Source organism: Ctenopharyngodon idella, chromosome 12 (assembly GCF_019924925.1).
Source record: "Ctenopharyngodon idella isolate HZGC_01 chromosome 12, HZGC01, whole genome shotgun sequence".
NCBI lineage: Eukaryota > Metazoa > Chordata > Actinopteri > Cypriniformes > Xenocyprididae > Ctenopharyngodon > Ctenopharyngodon idella.
Window position 1 is genome coordinate 1,030,878 of NC_067231.1, and position 19,740 is coordinate 1,050,617.

A 19,740-nucleotide genomic window follows, 5' to 3' on the forward strand; every position below is an offset into this window, starting at 1 on the left:
TATAATCGCGTGGTGTTTCACACATCCACACAATATTCATATAATTTGTTAGAACTCATCATACTGAACTAAATATTCGTGATTATGTAAAAAAACAACTTTGGTGAACTAGTCCTAGATTTTTTGCTCAACCTCAATAAAACCAATGCAGTACAATTCTCTGGACTCTCTAGATCAATAATTATCAAAAAAAAAAGAAAAAAAGTTTAACTTTACCCTTTGGATTGCAATAACAGGGTCGTTTAGAAAAGGGGTGTGGCCAAGTGCTTGCAAAAGCCTACAACTCCTAAACGAAAACTCGAAACTTCACAAAAATAGGTGAGCTCATGTGACATAAGATTCTAAAGAAGCACGCAAAATTTTATGGTGATTGGACCATAGGTGGTGCTATAACTGTTAAAATTTCCTATGGTAAACTGCCTGTATTGGCTGTAAATGGTCTTTCCATCTATGACCGAGAAGGTTACAGGCTTGCTAAAGGAAACATAATACCCTTCTACGCATGTGCTTAAAGGCCTTAAAGTGCTTGAACCCCAATAACTGCTGCTCACAGCTATATTTGAACCTTGTTAATGTAAAACTATTGGTCATTGTTCATGTTAGTTCAGTGCATTAAGTAATGTTAACAAATGCAACATTTGGTTTTGAAAAAATATAATTAAATTTTGAAATGAACATTAAGATTATTAAATGCTACAGAAATACTGTAGATAGATAGATACGACTTTTTACCATCTATTTAAAATAAATAAATTAAAATATTAAATAAACATTTCTAAAAATTATATAAAATCAAGTAATGTAGTTAACAAACCAAACCTTATTGTAAAATGTTACCAATATATATATATATATATATATATATAATTTTTTTGTGGTAATCTACATGCCACAAATGCTGTCGATTGAGCTTAATTTGTATCGAACCTGGAATATTCCTTTTTAAAGTTGGAATTTCAGTATCTTTAGGAAGCCCCACAATGGTATATAAAACAAAATAATGTTTTATTCAAAAGCATTTCATTGCACGACATTTTGAGAGCTGTAGCATTTTGCATTTTGTTGCAACACAGAACATCAGTATTTCTGAGCGCTAGACGATTAAACGCACACAACTCACTGCTTTTCCATATCGGGTGTCATTCTGTCCTGGTGATTTGGTAAATGGCCTACTAAAAAAACGCTGAGTAGGTGATGCCGGTGTGAGTGTGAGACGACACGGACGTGCAGAAAGGACTCAAACAGGAGCTTCCGCTGAATGGGGGATGTGTTCAATCGTGTATGAAGAAAGGAGCCTCTTATTAATATTTAAAGGCTACATTTATTGACAGCTCGTTGATTTACGGGCCGCTCTAATGAATCCGTGGCAGTGGAGGCCAATTTCAGCTCTTTAAATGAAGCGCAGCCTCTGATTGCACACCTGCCTCACACACTGAATTAAAATACACCATGATTTTCTCACATATCGCTGTTGTTGTTGGATGGATGTCCTTGTGTTTTTTCATTAACGCTGGAGTTCGAGCGCACACGAGTTTCTTCTGTGCATGACTGATGGAGACAAACGCATCCCGCAGGATTGTTCATCCCAGATTAGAGTTTAATCTTGAAGATGGAGTTTGAATTAATCTTTTATTAAACTCTTACTTTAAAGAACACTTGGCTGGATGAGACAGGCTTTACCGCGTTTCATATTTCATTTCTGAGGAAAGTCGCTGCATGTTGTGAGACTTAAAGTCCTTCTGTCACTGTATTCACTGACAGCTGATGAACATTACTTCATGTGTACATCATGCTTTTGGATGTCAGCCATAGTGGACTGAAGAATTCACATGACAGCAGATGCTATAAATTAAGTCTTTGTTGCTCGTGCAGTTTGGCATTAGAGTTGTATTAATGATGCTCCACTAATTAGCGGCATTAATTACACTAATGGGCAGACATTATGACACACATGGCAGAAAGCTAAATCACTCCATCCAGATGAAGGGAATCTGCTGCCTGCATTCAGGCTTTCATTTCAGCAACAAAATAAAATTGAATTAAACTTCACAATCTCTAATAAAAAAGGAGCTATTATCATGAATCTTAATGCCTTTGTTTTGAAATCAGTGATTTCAAATTGAGACATGGGACAAAACACAATTTTAACTTCTATTTAAAAATACAAAAATGTATTAAAGCTTTAATGAACACTGCACTCTAAAAACTTCTAGGTTAAAAACAAAACGGACAAACCGAGCAATTGGGTTGTTTTAACCCAGCGGTTGGGTTAAATGTTTGCCCAATGTGCTGGGTAGTTTTATTTAACCCAACTATTGTTTAAAAATTACTATATGGCTGGCTTAAAATGAACCCAAAGGATGTTACTAGAGGCAACAATAATAATCAAAAGGTGAACATTTATTAATAAGCAATTTAATACATGTTTATTGTTTAATTATTATTCATTAAACTTATTAATAAAGGTTAATTTCCAACATACTTTGGGTTCAATTTAAACAAGAAATACAGTAATGTTTAAATAATAGTTGAGTTGAATAAAACTACCCAGCATGTTGGACAAAAATTTCGCTGGATTAAAACATCCCAAACCCAATCGCTGGTTTAAAACATCCAAAACCCAGTCGCTGGGTCAAAACAACCCAATCGCTGGGTCAAAACAACCCAATCGCTGCTGGGTTAAAACAACCCAATCGCTGCTGGGTTAAAACAATCCAATCGCTGCTGGGTTAAAACATCCCAATCGCTGGGTTAAATCAACCCAGTCTCTAGGTTAAAAAAACCCAATTGCTGGATTAAAACATCCCAAACCCAATCGCTGGGTTAAAACAACCCAATCGCTGGATTAAAACATCCAAAACCCAGTCGCTGGGTCAAAACAACCCAATCGCTGGGTTAAAACAAGTCAATTGCTGGGTTAAATCAACCAATCGCTGCTGGGTTAAAACAACCCAATCTCTGGATTAAAACAACCCAATCGCTGCTGGGTTAAAACAACCTAATCGCTGGGTTAAATCAACTCAATCACTGGGTTAAATCAACCCAATCACAGGACTAAAACAACCCAATCGCTGGATTAAAACAGCCCAATCGCTGCTGGGTTAAAACAACCCAAACCCAATCGCTGGGTCAATACAACCCAATCACTGGGTTAAATCAACCCAATCGCTGGGTTAAATCAACCCAATCTCTAGGTTATAAAAAACCCAATCGCTGGATTAAAACATCCCAAACCCAGTCGCTGGGTCAAAACAACCCAATTACTGGGTTAAAACAAGCCAATCGCTGGGTTAAATCAACACAATCACTGGATTAAAACAACCCAATCGCTGCTGGGTTAAAACAACCCAATTGCTGGATTAAAACATCCCAAACCCAATCTCTGGGTCAATACAACACAATCACTGGGTTAAATCAACCCAATTGCTGCTGAGTTAAAACTACCCAATCGCTGAGTTAAATCAACCCAATCACTGGATTAAAACAACCCAATCACTGGGTTTGTCCATTTTCAACCCAACATGGGTTGTTTTTAACCCAGCATTTTTAGAGTGTGAGAATCAACAAATCAACTACACATAAACATTGACAACGACAAACACAGAACTGGGAAAAACAAAGAGCTTAAATACACAATGAACGATAATTAAGCAAACAAGGAACAAGTGTGAAACTAATTAGAAACCATAGAACAAGGACGAGAACTCAGGCAACAAGAAAAGTGAAAATGAACCCAAAACAGAACATGACCATTACAATATTATTAAAATAAAAATCTAGATTTATCAGTATTTATAAGTAATATCTGACATGACGGTACGCATTGATTTTGTCTCAAGAAAACGAACACACAATTTTTGGCTAAATGACTGAAGCAGGAGGCTGCAGCACACATAGATAATAAATGCTTGAAATGCATCCAAAATAATTCAGTTTTAGTTTTGCACTGTAGCCTGTTTTGTCCCAGTACACCAAAAACATCAGTTTTCTCCTTTTATTGGTAATAATAAATTATGTCTTTCCTCTAACAGGACGGTTTATGGAGCCATATTTGTGTTTTTCAGGCACATGCACAAACAGGCCTGTATCAAAGGTTTGAGACTCAGTAAATCCACTGATAGTGTGTTAAAAGAGATTTGCTTTTGTGTTTCGCTCCATTAATCCAACACGGCACTGAATCCGATTGTGATTATGACAGACAGGTCAAGAGAGAGTGCTGTAGAAGTGGAGGGATTTTTGTTTTATGTTGTTCGTCAGCGGCTGCCGACAGAATGATACCAGATTAAAAACATGCAGCGCGTACAAGCTTCAAGGTGATGCACAGAGAAAAGCCAGTGTTTTGCAGTGTACCACATGTCATTTTTTTAAAGCAATAGTTCAACACAAAAAAATGATCATTCTGTCATCGTTTAAAGGAGTTGTTTTGGACCCCAATGACTTACAAAAACAGGTGTAATATTGTATCGAAAACATGAGGGTGTCAATTATGACAGGATTTAAATGTTTCATTTTTATAAAATTATTATTGATTTAACTGCACTGACACTATTGGATGAGAACAAAACTGAGCTGAATAATGACATTATTGTCTTATAGAGCTGCTTTACTGCTGAAATTGTATTCGTTTCATGAACTTTGCAACATTAACACTGTTATTTTCTTAGTTTATCACTGTAAAGCTGCTTTGAAACAATCTGTACTGTATAAAGCACTATAGAAATAAATGTGACTTGACTTTAAAGCACATTCACTGTGCACTCTAAAAAATGCTGGGTTAAAAACAACTGAAGTCGGATGGAAAATGGACAAACGCAGCGAATGGATTGTTTTAACCCAGCGGTTGGGTTAAATGTTTGCCAAACCTGTTGGGTAGTTTTATTTAACTCAACTATTGTTTAAAAATGACTATATGGCTGACTTAAAATGAGCTCAAAATAGGTTGGGAAATAAAAATCAGACATAATTACTAGAGGCAACAATAATAATCAAAAGGTGAACATTTATTAAAAAGCAATTTAATAAATGTTTATTGTTTAATTATTCATAAAACTTATTAATAATTGTTCATTTCCAACATATTTTGGGTTCTTTTTAAGCAAGTAATACAGTAATTTTTAAACAACTGGGCAAACATTTAATCCAACCGCTGGGTTTAAAACAACCCAATTGCTAAGTTTACCCATTTTCAACCCAATTTAGGTTGTTTTTAACCCAGCATTTTTTAGAGTGTGGTATCAATTTACGAAAATTGCAATTTTATGAGGTATTCCGCAATCAAATTTGGATTTCCTGTAAACACGAAGCTTTCTGATGAAAAAATCCCAAATGACAGTCTCCATGTCGAGACTTCAGCCATTTGATTCTGTCACATTCAGGTGACCGTCTGCCGCTGTTTGTCAGATGATCCCGTTCATCGGCAGGATGTCACAGTGATATTGATCTCGTGTCTAATTGGAGACGTTAATAAAGTCACCGTCTTCTCCTATCGACTGCTTCACTCATCATCAATCAGGTCTGTATGAGACTGCCACTCGCAAATGACATTGGATGTTTGACTTTGGGGTTAAACACTGATTTTTTTATCATATCATAAAGCATTTATTTAAAACACTTTAATTCCCACAAACGTAGAGTCATTCTAGAACTGGAAAGCCCCTCTGGTCCTGACATTGGCTCACTGTTTATAGACCTGAACTCAGGCCTGTGAGCGATTGCTCAGCCTCTTGCGATTGGAATAAGATTAGAATGCAACAATATTGACTCTTTGTAATTAGACGGGGTCATTAGGTCTGTGCCGTTTAGGGCCATAAAAACAGATTTGGCTCCTGGAATGTTGCGGCGCTGTCAGATCATTCCGCCCAAGCTGAAATTAAATTGCTGTGGTAATGTGTAAAGGGAGGAGCGGCTAATAAAACACAGGGGTTCGGATATGTGCTGGAGAGCTGTAAAGGTTTTATGGAATAATCTAGAGAAAACTGCGCTTTTATAATTCATATAATCCAATGCACACAGTTTTAGCTGTTGCGTTTTCTAGGCTTGCTTTTTTGTTTTTGATTATTGCCACCAGGACAACCGCACCTTTCATCACACACGGCTATTGCTTGGTCAAAATCAAATTTCCATGATAGTTTGATCATGGAATTCCTTATATGATTTAGGGAAAGATAGAGAGCTTTATTTTAGCGCCTATGGGGACCCACGGTACGTGTTGGACGGTGTGATGGACTTCATAAAGAATGATTGTCTGTGTGACCCCTGCGTGACCCGCCGGTCTCTTATGAACGCAGTCGCTCCTTCAAACCTGTGCACTTATTGACCCAGCGCTGAAGACTGGAAAACCACTATATGATGCACAGTTCAAAGGGCGCTGGGCTGCTCATCTTACATCTTCTTTAGTGAGGAAAAAATAATGGGTTATCGCTTCTTGAAGTGATTACAAGACCCACACCTTCAAGTGAGGCTGACTAATTTGATTGTTTTCCAGACACAAATGAAAAATCATGGTGCAGTGTTGTTCTGATGCATAAAGAAATGCATTCCTTTTATCAGAAATTGTATTTCATTGCTTCCTCAGTGAACCTTTCTTTGAAAACCAGATGTAAGACACATGTTGTCTGAAAATAAACCTTAGTGTCCTTTAAAATTGTGTGGCTACAACAAAACCAAAGAAGTTCAATATCGCCCATCACATGCTCTCCTTACGAAAATAGCTCTAAACGAATCCAATGAAAAAAAACAACAGTTGTGTCTCTGACGAAGACTTTGGATGTATAACAAACAGTAGCAAAGTTTGATTTCTGAATGAATCAGTGTTTTGATGATTCAGTGACTCACTCATAAAGTCACTAGTTTCATTCCTAAACTAATCATTGTTTTGAACAAATCGGATGAGTGAATGATTCAATGTCTCACTCATAAAATGCTTGTTCAAGATGCACCGGCGCTGCTCAGACCGATCGGCGTATGATATCAATGTACTGTGAGAGCGATTCAAAAACATAAGGAGTCGTATGCTTTCCAATCGCTCTTGCGGCACTTTGATGTCATACGGCGATCGGTCTGCGCAGCACCGATGCATCTCGAACAAGCCTAAAGTCAGTCATTAGATTTGTTCCTAAACGAAACATTGTTTTGAACAAACTGGATAAGTGAATGATTCAATGGCTCACTCATAAAGTCACTTGTTTCGTTCCTAAACGAATCACGGTTTTGAACAAATTGGATGAGTGAATAATTCAATGGCTCACTCATAAAGTCATTCACTTGTTTAATCTCTAAACGAATCACTGTTTTGACCAAATCGGATGAGTGAATGATTCAATGGCTCACTCATAAAGTCAGTCACTTGTTTCGTTCCTAAACAAATCATTGTTTGGATCAAATCAGATAAGTGAATGATTCAATGGCTCACTCAAAGTCAGTAGACATGTTCGAGATGCATCTGTGCTGAGCAGACCAATCTGCGTATAAAATCAAAGTACTGCAAAAGCGTTTGGAGAGTATACAACTCCTTATGCTTTTTGAATCACTTATGCGGTACTTTGGTGTCATATGCCAATCGGTCTGCGCAGCGCAGATGCATCTCGAACAAGCCTAGTCACTTGTTTTGTCCCTAATCGAATCATTGTTTGGAACAAATCAGATAAGTGAATGATTCAATGGCTCACTCATAAAGTCAGTCACTTGTTTTGTTTCTAAATAAATAATTGATTTGAACAAAATGAAACATAAAATGACAAATGGAACACCCTACTGTCTTGTAGATTTAACGGAAACGCATACGCAGCGGCCATTGTAAGTCCACAAGACCGCAAATGCACATGAAGTGCACCATTTGGGAAATGGCCTCACTTGTTTCGTTGCTAAATTAATCATTTTTTTGAACCAATCGGTTGAGTGAATGGTTCAATGACTCACTCTTTAAGTCACTTGTCGCCACCTACTGGCCTAACTATGCAAAAATTACAAAAAATCCCCACCATTAACACACAGAAGTGACTTGCTGTGTATTTATGTGAAAAATATGTGTCGTAATACAAACAGTGACCGCTCAACCAATCAAATTCAAGGAACAGAACCATTGTATAATCATAAATAAGTAAATGCACTTAAAAAAAAGTATCTTCTTTTTTCCTCTACTTTTTCATAAACTTCCGTTCTAGCTGTTTTAGTACTCTTGCTTAAGCTTGAAATTTGGTATTGCAGTACTGCTAATATTTTTGACTCTATATTAATAAATTTCTTTTATTCATATGAATTTGTACACGCTATGGATAAAAGAGTCTGCTAAATGATTAAATGTGAATGTATAAGGTAAAGTCATAACCCTATATGCCTTTTACTGTCGTTAAACGTTCCCCTGAAGAGTCGTGCTCAACATGAAGAGAGTCATTACACCCAGAGTGAAAAGCCCAGCAAAACTACGGGCAGAAATTTATGATTCCCCTGTTAAAGATAAAAAGTGCCATTAACCAGTGGACCAAAGCAGTCACAGACCAGGTAATGAAGTCATCACATGTTTTCAAACCTGAAAACATTACATTGTAGAAGAAGAACTAGACATAAATCCTTAATATGGTTCTCTCTGACATCTAGATGATCCAAACACATGATGGGATTTGGGACTATGTTCTTATCACCTGTTATATTGGCTCAGCAGCAGGCTATGGGGTGCATATATGACACTATATGGTTTATCACATTGTATAGTGTCTCCTAGGAGCAAACCTTCATATGATGTCTAAGACAATATAAGCACAGAAGTGTTTAGGGACATGATACAACAACCAGGGCATATATACAGTTTCAGTGGTGAATCATTAATAAATGTTCACCTTTTGATTATTATTGTTGCCTCTGGTAATTATGTTTCAGATTTTTAATTTCCAACCTATTTTGGGTTCATTTTAAGCCAGCTATAAGGTAATTTTTAAACAATAGTTGGGTTAAATAAAACTGCCTAGCACATTAGGCAAACATTTAACCCAACCAGTTAAAACAACCTGCTGGGTTTGTCCATTTTCAACCTAACTTGGGTTGTTTTTAACCCAGCATTTTTAGAGTGAACCACTTGAATATGTCACACCAAAAACAGATTGGTCAGGGAGTCTTCACCTGGGACGCTTTTTACACAGTACTGAAGAACTATGGTAGTGAACATATCCGTAAAAATTGCTGAAGACTTAGAAATCATACAAAAAGCATCTATTTCTGTTGTTGGTTCACATCATGTCAACTGGAATGAAACATGTAAATTCAGACTTCACACCAGCCACCTTTGGGCAACAGTTCCCATTCAGTTCTGAGAACAAAACCTTCATTCAGATGTTAAAAATAAATTGTATAACACGGCGTATCAAACAGCGCCCGCTCACAGCGCAAACATAGCAGTTGCTCCTGCATTCTTTTCAGGATCACTGATCCGAGACCTGTTAGTGGTTTCCACATAAAGAGGGAGATTTGAGCATAGGGAGAGAAAACAAAACCCCCGTAGAATCGTGACACATCTTTTCCCAAAGGCTTGACTGAGTGCACAAGCTGTCATCTCTCACTGAGACTGGTCAAATGGATTCACACAGAAACTGGATGAATGGACACTCTCACACTGAAAGGAAAGCTGCTTTAAAATGTTTGCATGTTCTTTGCATTTTTGCGATGACTTTTCTCACTTGAAATTGTTAATCTAAGGGCTCTTTAAACATCTTTCATACTGTTCACACTTTTCCTTGCATTTATTCCACAAAATCTGAAGCAGCACAACTGTTTTCAACATTGATAATAATCAGAAATGTTTCATTAGAATGATTTCTGAAGGATCATGTGACACTGAAGACTGGAGTAATGATGCTGAAAATTCAGCTTTGATCACAGGAATAAATTACACTTTACTATATATTCACATAGAAAACAGCTGTTTTACATTGGAATAATATTTCACAATTTTTACTGTATTTTTGATCAAATAAATGCAGCGTTGGTGAGCAGAAGGCGGCTGCAACTGTCATGAAAAATGTCACAATGCAAAAAATAAATAAATAAATAATGTTTGTCTATTACCAAACCACAATGTGAAGTTATCACCCCTTGTTCTGTCTTAAAAGTGCAGCTGAACCTCTTTCAAAATTGCAATGTGAAAACACGTCTTAACCTAGGGTTAAAAGTATGGTATTACAGTGTTTATAGAGATGATAACCCAGGGTAAAAAGTGGCCTTATTCAAGGGTTTAGATAGATGATAACCCAGGGTTAAAAGTAGCCTATTACAGGGTTTATAAAGATGATAACCCAGGGTTAAAAGGGCCGTAATCCAGGGTTAACAGAGATGATAACCAAGGGTTAAACATGGCCTTATTCCAGGGTTTACAGAGATGATAACCAGATTTAAAAGTGGCCTTATTCCAGGGTTTACAGAGATGATAACCAGGGTTAAAATTGGCCTTATTCCAGGGTTTACAGAGATGATAACCCAGTGTTAAAAGTGGCCTTATTTCAGGGTTAACAGAGATGATAACCCAGGTTTAAAAGTGGCCGTAATCCAGGGTTAACAGAGATGATAACCAAGGGTTAAACGTGGCCTTATTCCAGGGTTTATAGAGATGATAACCCAGGGTTAAAAATGTCCTTATTCCAGGGTTACAGAGACGATATTCCAGAATTAAAAGTGACCTTATTCCAGAGTTTATAAAGATGATAACCCAAGGTTAAAAGTGGCCTTATTCCAGGGTTTATAAAGATGATATCCCAGGGTTAAAAGTGGCCTTATTCCAGGGGTTACAGAGATGATAACCCAGAATTAAAAGTGACCTTATTCCAGGATTTATAACCCAAGGTTAAACGTGGCCTTGTTCCAGAGTTTATAGACAAGATAACCCAGGGTTAAGTGCATCGATTATAAGCATGTGATCTCATTTAAAAATGACTTTATGGGTTAAAATCTTTGTTTCCAGGACGATCAAAACACAGCCCACAGTGGGAGGATCAGATGACCGCTGACCGTTCATCAATAGTGTTTGTGTAATGGGCAGTAATCTAATGTCCATTAGGGTCGTGGAGCATATGCACAGGCTGTGATCTCACATCTGCTCTCCACAGGGACACCGAGCACAATCATCTTCCTGGCAGTCTGTTCAACAATGTTTTGCTTTCTAATGTATGCAAAGACACAGATGAGCAGACTTTTTTTTTTTTTACATACAGAAAGCATTGAAAGAGTAACACAGGGTAAAATCATATTTGCTGAGATTGGCTGTAGCGTGCCAAAAAGCGCTTTATATAGTACTGTGAGCCAAAGTGAGCTGTTTGTATATTGATGTGTGAGTTTGGTTGGAGCCACAGTGACACATGGTGCAGAAGCATTTCAATCCTTTCTCAGTCTTGTCTCCTATTGCTTCCATTCTTTTCTATCAAAAAATGTGTAACTGAAAAATGGTGTGAGTTTGGGGCTGGACTGTCTGGTTGTCAGCGTTCAGAAAACCTGTTTGAAAACAGACATTATTGTTGCAATTTTGTGCCACCAGTGATGCAAAAACTATGCACTTAACCTTTATAGAAAAAGAATTACAATGAGTTAAATTCAAAGAAATTAATATACCTGTTGTTATAGGGTAGTTTTTGATAATATATTTAATTTTTAAGAATTAAATATGTATAAAACATCTTACCAAACACACAACATATGTGTTTTTTAAAGTCTCTTCTGCTCACCAAGGCTGCATATATTTGATCAAAAATACATGATTTGCTGCTCAAGAAACATTTCTGATTATTATCAATGTTGAAAACAGTTGTGCTGCTTCATATTTTTTGGAAATTATATTAATAACATTTCACAATATTACTGTTACTATTTTTTTTATCAAATAAATCTGTTTTGAGCATATTGAAATAACACGTCATTTCAATTCAGCTTCCTGTGGGGCGTTGTCACACTTTCATTGTGTTTGGTTTTAAAATTCAATGACTTTTAGTTTACATCCTGTTTCCTCTGTCCTTAGTTTCCCACCATCATTACTGTAGTTTCCGTGGTTATTCATTAATTAGTTCACCTGTTTGTGTTCAAGTCGTTATCATGTGTATTTATAGCCTTCCTTTTGTTCAGTTGTCTGGTGTTCACTGAGTTTCACTGTTCTGTTGTTTGATCGTGCTGGAATATCTGCTTTTGTTTATTTTAATTAAAGTATTACCTTATTTCTATTTACATCGTCTCCTCATCTTCCTCGTTGGAATCTACTGCTTACAAGCGTGGCCAATTCAAATTCTCCTGAACTTCTGAATTTTGTCCAAGGCTGTCGTAAAAATACACCTTCTAAAGACATTCCCATGATGTACTTTACAATGTCATTTTTTGAACCAAAGTTTTTGTTAAATTATTTAGCTGTTATTTGACAGTGCTATCAGAAAATCAAAAAGAGCTCAAAGTGTGTAGGTGAGTGATCTGTGTGTTGATCAGATCCTATTAAGAACAATGAGCAGGACGTCCCGCGGGATGGGCTGAATGAAGAGGCTCATCAGTCCTCAGATACTTGCTGCTGTCGCGGGTCAGTGGAGGGAGCCGCAATTAAACAACACCATTATGAGTGATGACCTACTTGGGCCAGAGGCGTGAGTTCTGCCAAACCTGTGAACCGTGCCATTGATCGCTCTGTTGATCGCTTTTGAGATTGATTTCTGGAGAGATAACAGTCACAACACAAAGCAGTATGTTAGACATGCATGTGAAATCTTCTGATTTATTTACGCTTGTTGTATATAATAAGTTCACTCATTTCATATATTGGAAGAAAATTAACTATATATTATATGTTATTTGGGTCTTTTGGGGGATAATTTACCCATGCCAAATTATCCCACAGATATTAAGGTGGGAAAATAATAAATAAATAAAAAACATTTGGGGGAATCAAATCTCTAATGGTCATTAATAGACATTAATAGCAATATTAATATTTTACAGTCCTAAATCATAATGCTTCTTAACATAAATAACATTTCTCACATAATCATTGTCATCATTAACCTAGTGATAGATGACATAGACGTGAGGTTTTCAAACATTTTGATGCCAACAATCTGGCAGGGAAAAAAATAAAGGCATCTATTTATTTTCATGCATAAAGATCTGTGTAAGAAATCAAACGTGATATTGTAAAGACAACATGTTTCCAAAATTAAATAATTGGCTCATGATACTAGTCAAAGCAAAGATTTCCAGGAAAATATTTACTTTAAATTTATTTTTTTTTTAAATCGTTTTATCTACACATTAACATAACTTCATAAATAAAATGCTCCCAAAAGAACGCCAAGGTCATGGGTTCGACTCCCAGGGAATGCATGAACTGAATAAAAGTACAGCTTGAATGCAACACAAGCTGCTTTGGATAAAAGTGTCTGCCAAATGCATAAATGTAAAAGTAAATGTAATAATATAGCTGCGAGCAGCAATTATCGGGGTTCAAGCACTTTAAGACCTTTAAGCACATGCTTAAAAAGATATTATGTTTTATTTAGCAAGCCTGTAACCACTTAGATCACAGATGGAAGACCATTTAAAGCCAATACAGGCAATTTACCATAGGTAATACATGGTTTTTAAAGATATTTTAACAGTTATAGCACCACCTATGGTCCAATCACCATAAAATTTTGCGTGCTTGTTTAGAATCATATGTCACATGAGCTCACCTATTTTTGTGAAGTTTCGAGTTTTCGTTTAGGAGTTGTAGGCTTTTGCATGCACTTGGCCACACCCCTTTTCTAAACGACGATGTTATTGCAATCCAAAGGGTAAAGTTAAACTTTTTTTTGATAATTATTGATCTAGAGAGTCCAGAGAATTGTACCGCACTGGTTTGGTTCCGATCGGGTGAAAAACCTAGGACTAGTTCACAAAAGTAGGTTTTTTACATAACCGCAAATATTTAATGAACGATTTGATTGACAGCAGCGCTTCTTGAGGCAAAGTTGTTCAGTATGAGGAGATCTATCAAATGATGTGCATATTGTGTGTATGTGTGAAACACCACGCGATTACAGAGGCGTAAAACTCGTTAGCGCCATCTAGTAGCCGATTTATTTTAAAATTCGTACAGACCTCTAGGACCATGAGTCGAACATGCCCACCAAGTTTCGTTCCGATCGGCCCTTCGTTAACCTTGTCTAATAGGTGGTCAAACTTCATTGGCCAATGGCGGCCATGTTTTTTTAGATATGCCAATGTCCTCATAGACTATCATGGCTCCTTGGACCAGGACGCTGCATGCCAATTTTCTCAAGTGTGACTATCGAAACGCATATTTAAATCAGTTCATGTGAGTACAGTGGTTCAATATTAATATTATAAAGCGACGAGAATATTTTTGTTGCGCCAAAAAAACTAAATAACGACTTATATAGTGATGGCCGATTTCAAAACACTGCTTCAGGAAGCTTCGGAGCGTTATGAATCAGCGTATCGAATCATGATTCGGATCGCGTGCCAAACCTCCAAACTGCTGAAATCACGTGACTTTGGCGCTCCGAACCACTGATTCGACACGCTGATTCATAACGCTCCGAAGCTTCATGAAGCAGTGTTTTGAAATCGGCCATGACTATATAAGTCATTATTTTGTTTTTTTGGCGCACCAAATATATTCTCGTCGCTTTATAATATTAATATTGAACCACTGTACTCACATGAGCTGATTTAAATATGTTTTTAGTACATTAATGGATCTTGAGAGAGGAAATGTCATTGCTGGCTATGCAGGCCTCACTGAGCCATCGGATTTCAACAAAAATATCTCAATTTGCGTTCCGAAGATTAACGAAGGTCTTACGGGTGTGGAACGACATGAGGGTGAGTAATAAATGACATTATTTTCATTTTTGTGTGAACTAACCCTTTAAGGTGCTTCAAATAGCGTTTTTTAAAAGTGAGTCAAGAACCCTAGTTGTTCTACTGGACTTCAAATCACATGGCTGACATCATTTTTTATGGTTTTCTAAATGAAACAGATGTGACAGAATCTAACAAAACAATGTTTCTGAAAGTGACACACTTAAATTCTTAATCCAGCGTAACACAAATGGGGCGCCACAGGAAGTGGTCTGGAATTAAGTGACATCTCGCACAGCAGGAAAGGTGACGCCAACAACGGACCGGATTACCGGCGCATATCTCAACGCTCATTAATCCCGCAGAGTTTTCAGGACAAATACAGGCAGATTAATGAGGGATAACAGCTCTGTTGTCATGATGTTTTAGCCCCACCCTAAAGTGATCTGTAATCCTCACTATTTACAACAGTCTTATTAAACAACGATACCAGATGTGTTCTGGATCACAGGGAATCAGGTCAGACATTCAGCAGGTAGTAATCTCTCTCTCTCTCTCTCTCTCTTTAGAGAGAGTTTAATGAACTTGTTTTTGAGTTGAGACCATCTCAAACCCTCTACCTACATTCTCAACAAACAAAAAAATCTTCTAGGAACATTTTGCTAACGTTCCCATTTAGTTGTGAACATGTTATTTCTGAATGTTCATCCAGTTTTTAAAATGTTTTTCCTTGCCTGCTCACATCGTGACAATCTAAGTTGAAAGGCAATATTAGGAGAGCCGTTATTTTATTGTAACATGATCTATTCAATACAATCTATTAATAACTATTTTATTATTATGCATTTTTAGGGCTGTCAGTTAATTGCAAAACTGCTCTGGAATGATGTTTATTGTGAAAGTGCTTTACAAATAAATTTAAATACATCTAACTTTAATAGTGGGTAGAAAAAAACGTAACGCAAAGTCAATATTTTGCAGATAATATTTTAATAATTTACTTTTGCAACACAATAAGTCAAATATTTAATTTTGCAGACATGTTGTTTTTATAGTATCACACTATTTCCAAAACAGGAATGTCCACAATTTAACTTAAATTACTTTAAACTTTATCCATAAAATAACTTATTTTTATGCAATATTGCAAGTGCTCACATGAATTTGATATGGAAGCTTGTTTCCGCCACAGAATAAAAAAAAAAAAGTAATTGTGACTTTTTATCTCACAATTCAGACTTTTTTTCTCGCATTTGCAAATTTATATCACAGTTCTGACTTTTTTCCTCAGAATTGTGAGATATAAACTCACAACTGCGAGTTATAAAGTCCAAATTCTGAGATATAAACTGTAAACTTTTTTATTTTTAATTCTGTGGTGGAAACAAGCTTCCATAATTCCATAATCCTGCACAATGTAATGTTGTTTTTAATAAGACAGAATTGCTGCTCTATGTCAGTGAGCATGTATGGAGTATGTGTTTATATCCTCTATGAGTCATAAAGAGTTTTTTCCAGCTAAGGTCTGCATGTCAGTAAAGGTGTTATTCAGCCGTAAATCTTCTGACACCACAAACTAAAGCATCTTCAGCACTGAATTAAAGTGCCTGCTAATCTGGCTTTCAACTTAAGAGGGTTTTGTGCTTCACAGGATGAGTGAGGTGATTATACAGGTGCTGCGCAGAGAAGCTCGTCCAACAACAGCACTGGCACTGATTAACAGGGTTAAACCGTTAGACCACAGTCTGTCCTCAAGACCTGCAGAAGACTTCAGATCAGCCAGTCCTAATAAAGGGGAAGGCCACGAATAAATACATGCAATAAGAGACACGGACTCAGAAATGCATATAATTCATTTTCTGTCTGCTTCATTTTAGAAACAGAATGCATGCCAAACATTGCTCTGTCTCAGCAGATGAAAGAAACATGCAGCTAAAAGTAGGTACAAGAAAAAACAAAAGCACTTGATCTCCAATAATCCACTTCACACCTCTCACTGCAGCTTACAGCAAAGACACTCGACAACCTGGCATGTTCTTTAAAAGGATAGTACACGCCAAAATCACATTTTGTATTTGCAAACACTATGATTATTGTGGAACAAAAAAGTCAGCTTCCTCAAGAACCAATGAGGTTCATTCTCGTGTTACGCATCACGTTTGAGCTTCAACAAGAACCAATGAGGTTCATTCTCGTGTTACACAGCTCGTTTGAGCTTCAACAAGAACCAATGAGGTTCAATCTCGTGTTACGCATCACGCTTGAGCTTCAACAAGAACCAATGAGGTTCATTTTCGTGTTACGCATCACGCTTGAGCTTCAACAAGAACCAATGAGGTTCATTCTCGTGTTACGCATCACGCTTGAGCTTCAACAAGAACCAATGAGGTTCATTCTCGTGTTACGCAGCACGTTTGAGCTTCAACAAGAACCAATGAGGTTCATTCTCGTGTTACGCATCACGTTTGAGTTTCAGCGAGAACCAATGAGGTTCATTGTCGTGTTACGAAGCAGGTTTTAAGCTTCAGCGAGAACCAATGAGGTTCATTGTCGTGTTACGCATCACGTTTGAGCTTCAGCGAGAACCAATGAGGTTCATTGTCGTGTTACGAAGCAGGTTTTAAGCTTCAGCGAGAACCAATGAGGTTCATTGTCGTGTTACGCATCACGTTTGAGCTTCAGCAAGAACCAGTGAGGTTCATTCTCGTGTTACGCATCACGTTTGAGCTTCAACAAGAACCAATGAGGTTCATTCTCGTGTTACGCATCACGTTTGAGCTTCAACAAGAACCAATGAGGTTCATTCTCGTGTTACGCATCACGTTTGAGCTTCAGCAAGAAATGACATCCAGGATATATTTTCTAATTCATCTTTTGTGTTCCACAAACTCATACTAGCTCGGAACGACATTATTTTAGTTTGTAAATGATGGCAGGATTTTAATTTTTAAGTGAATTATTATCCCTTAAAGGTCTTTTCTTGTGTCAGTGCAAAAGGACTTCAGGGGACAACAAAGCATGGCGAGGATGTTTTCAGTAATGTATGACATGAGAGCCTTCACATCTGAAATATTAATGTTGGAGCACAAGCAGCGCTCATCATTAAGCACACGCGTCACCAGGCTGTTTTTAGCTGCTTTTCTATATTGCATGTTGCACAGTTAGAGATGCCAATGCACTGGTTAATTCATGCAGCGCTCGTCTTTACTTCAGTGGCAGTGATTTTTTCCTCAAATGACTCTGAGAAGAAAGTCTGAAAGCATATTTATTATGAGCAACAAATGAAGCTGTGATGTTTGACAGAAAATATGCATCACATTAAGTTTATTAGTTTATGTTAAAACGGTGTAATCCAAACAGATGGAAATTTTATATGCAATACAAATACATCTGAAGCCTAAATATTTTTTTGAGCGCAGCCATTATGTTTTTATTACATTACACTAAACTCAGCTTTAGTCATTGTGACATCATCAAAATGCTTAGTTTTCCTCATGCATTTCACATACAACATTAATCCATGATGAATTATAGACTGGCAATTGCCAACGGAGCAGTTTGAACGTAGAAAGCCTCAATTCTAATGGTATTTCAGTCTTATGACAGGCCGTCCATCCTTCAAAAGATTGAAAGGTTTTGTCTGCAACTTTATCTTACTGCCTCTTGACATGAACAACAGCATATTTCTCTCTGAAATCAGCCTGGGATACAGAGTTTTGTTGGCCGTGAGTTGCCTACACACAGCATAAAATGAAAGTCAGCCAGCAAGCAAAGCAATTATTTCTTATTTGAAGATTTCAAGAATGGCGACCCAGGTATGGCTCAGCACTCTTAATAAAGCTCTGCTGCTCATTATACTTTCATGAAAACAGTGTTTTCTACCCTGAAGGAAATAAATCAGTCTCGCTGCTCACTGGCCCTGACCCAGGGTCACAGTTTTATAGATGGCTACTTCATCATCCAACAATCTGTTCTTGGACTCACACAGAAGACGTGCAATTGCTTGGACTGACTTGAGCGACCTTGTTCTCTGATCCTTGAAAACAAGTTAAACTGATAAAACAAACAGGTAAATCCAGGCAGATACACCACCTACAAATGCAGAGTTCAGCCCTGATTTAGAAAGTGCCACTTTTTTGTATCAGAGCATTACTTTTTTATTTAATTTTATATACTTATATATTTAATTTATTTGTTAAATAATATAACATCATAATTTATTTTCATTTTTTTTTTTTAGATATTTAATTAAACGTGTGTGAGAGAAATTAAATATAGATATAGAGAAATATAGAACATATTATAATATATACATGTAAATATGTTAATATTTATTTATTTATATATAATATAAATATATTATATCAAAAATATATATTACCACTTTTTAATAATACTGCTGCATAGAAAATATTGTTTAGATATTATTATAATTATTATTAATTATATTATTAGATAAAATATTATTGTTTAAATATGGTTATTTTTAATATTTAATACATATTTTTAGCTATTTAATATAATATATATAATATTAATATGTATTTATAATATGTATCATATTTATAATATGAATATTAAATATTTAAAATAATATATATACATTTTAAAAATATTAAATATTTATATATAATATAAAATGTATTATTATATTTTATCAAAATATATATGATCACTTTTTATTAATACTACTGCATAAAAAATATTGTTTAGATTTTATTAAATTATTAATAATAATTATATTATTAAACTATTATTGTTTAGATATTATTATTTTTAATATTTAATAAATATTTGTAAACTAATTAATATATAGTTAAATATTTAAAATAAAGGATATGTATTATATTTTTTTTTTAAATATTATATATTTGTATATAATCAAAAATGTATCTAATTACATTTATTAATATTTAAACTAGG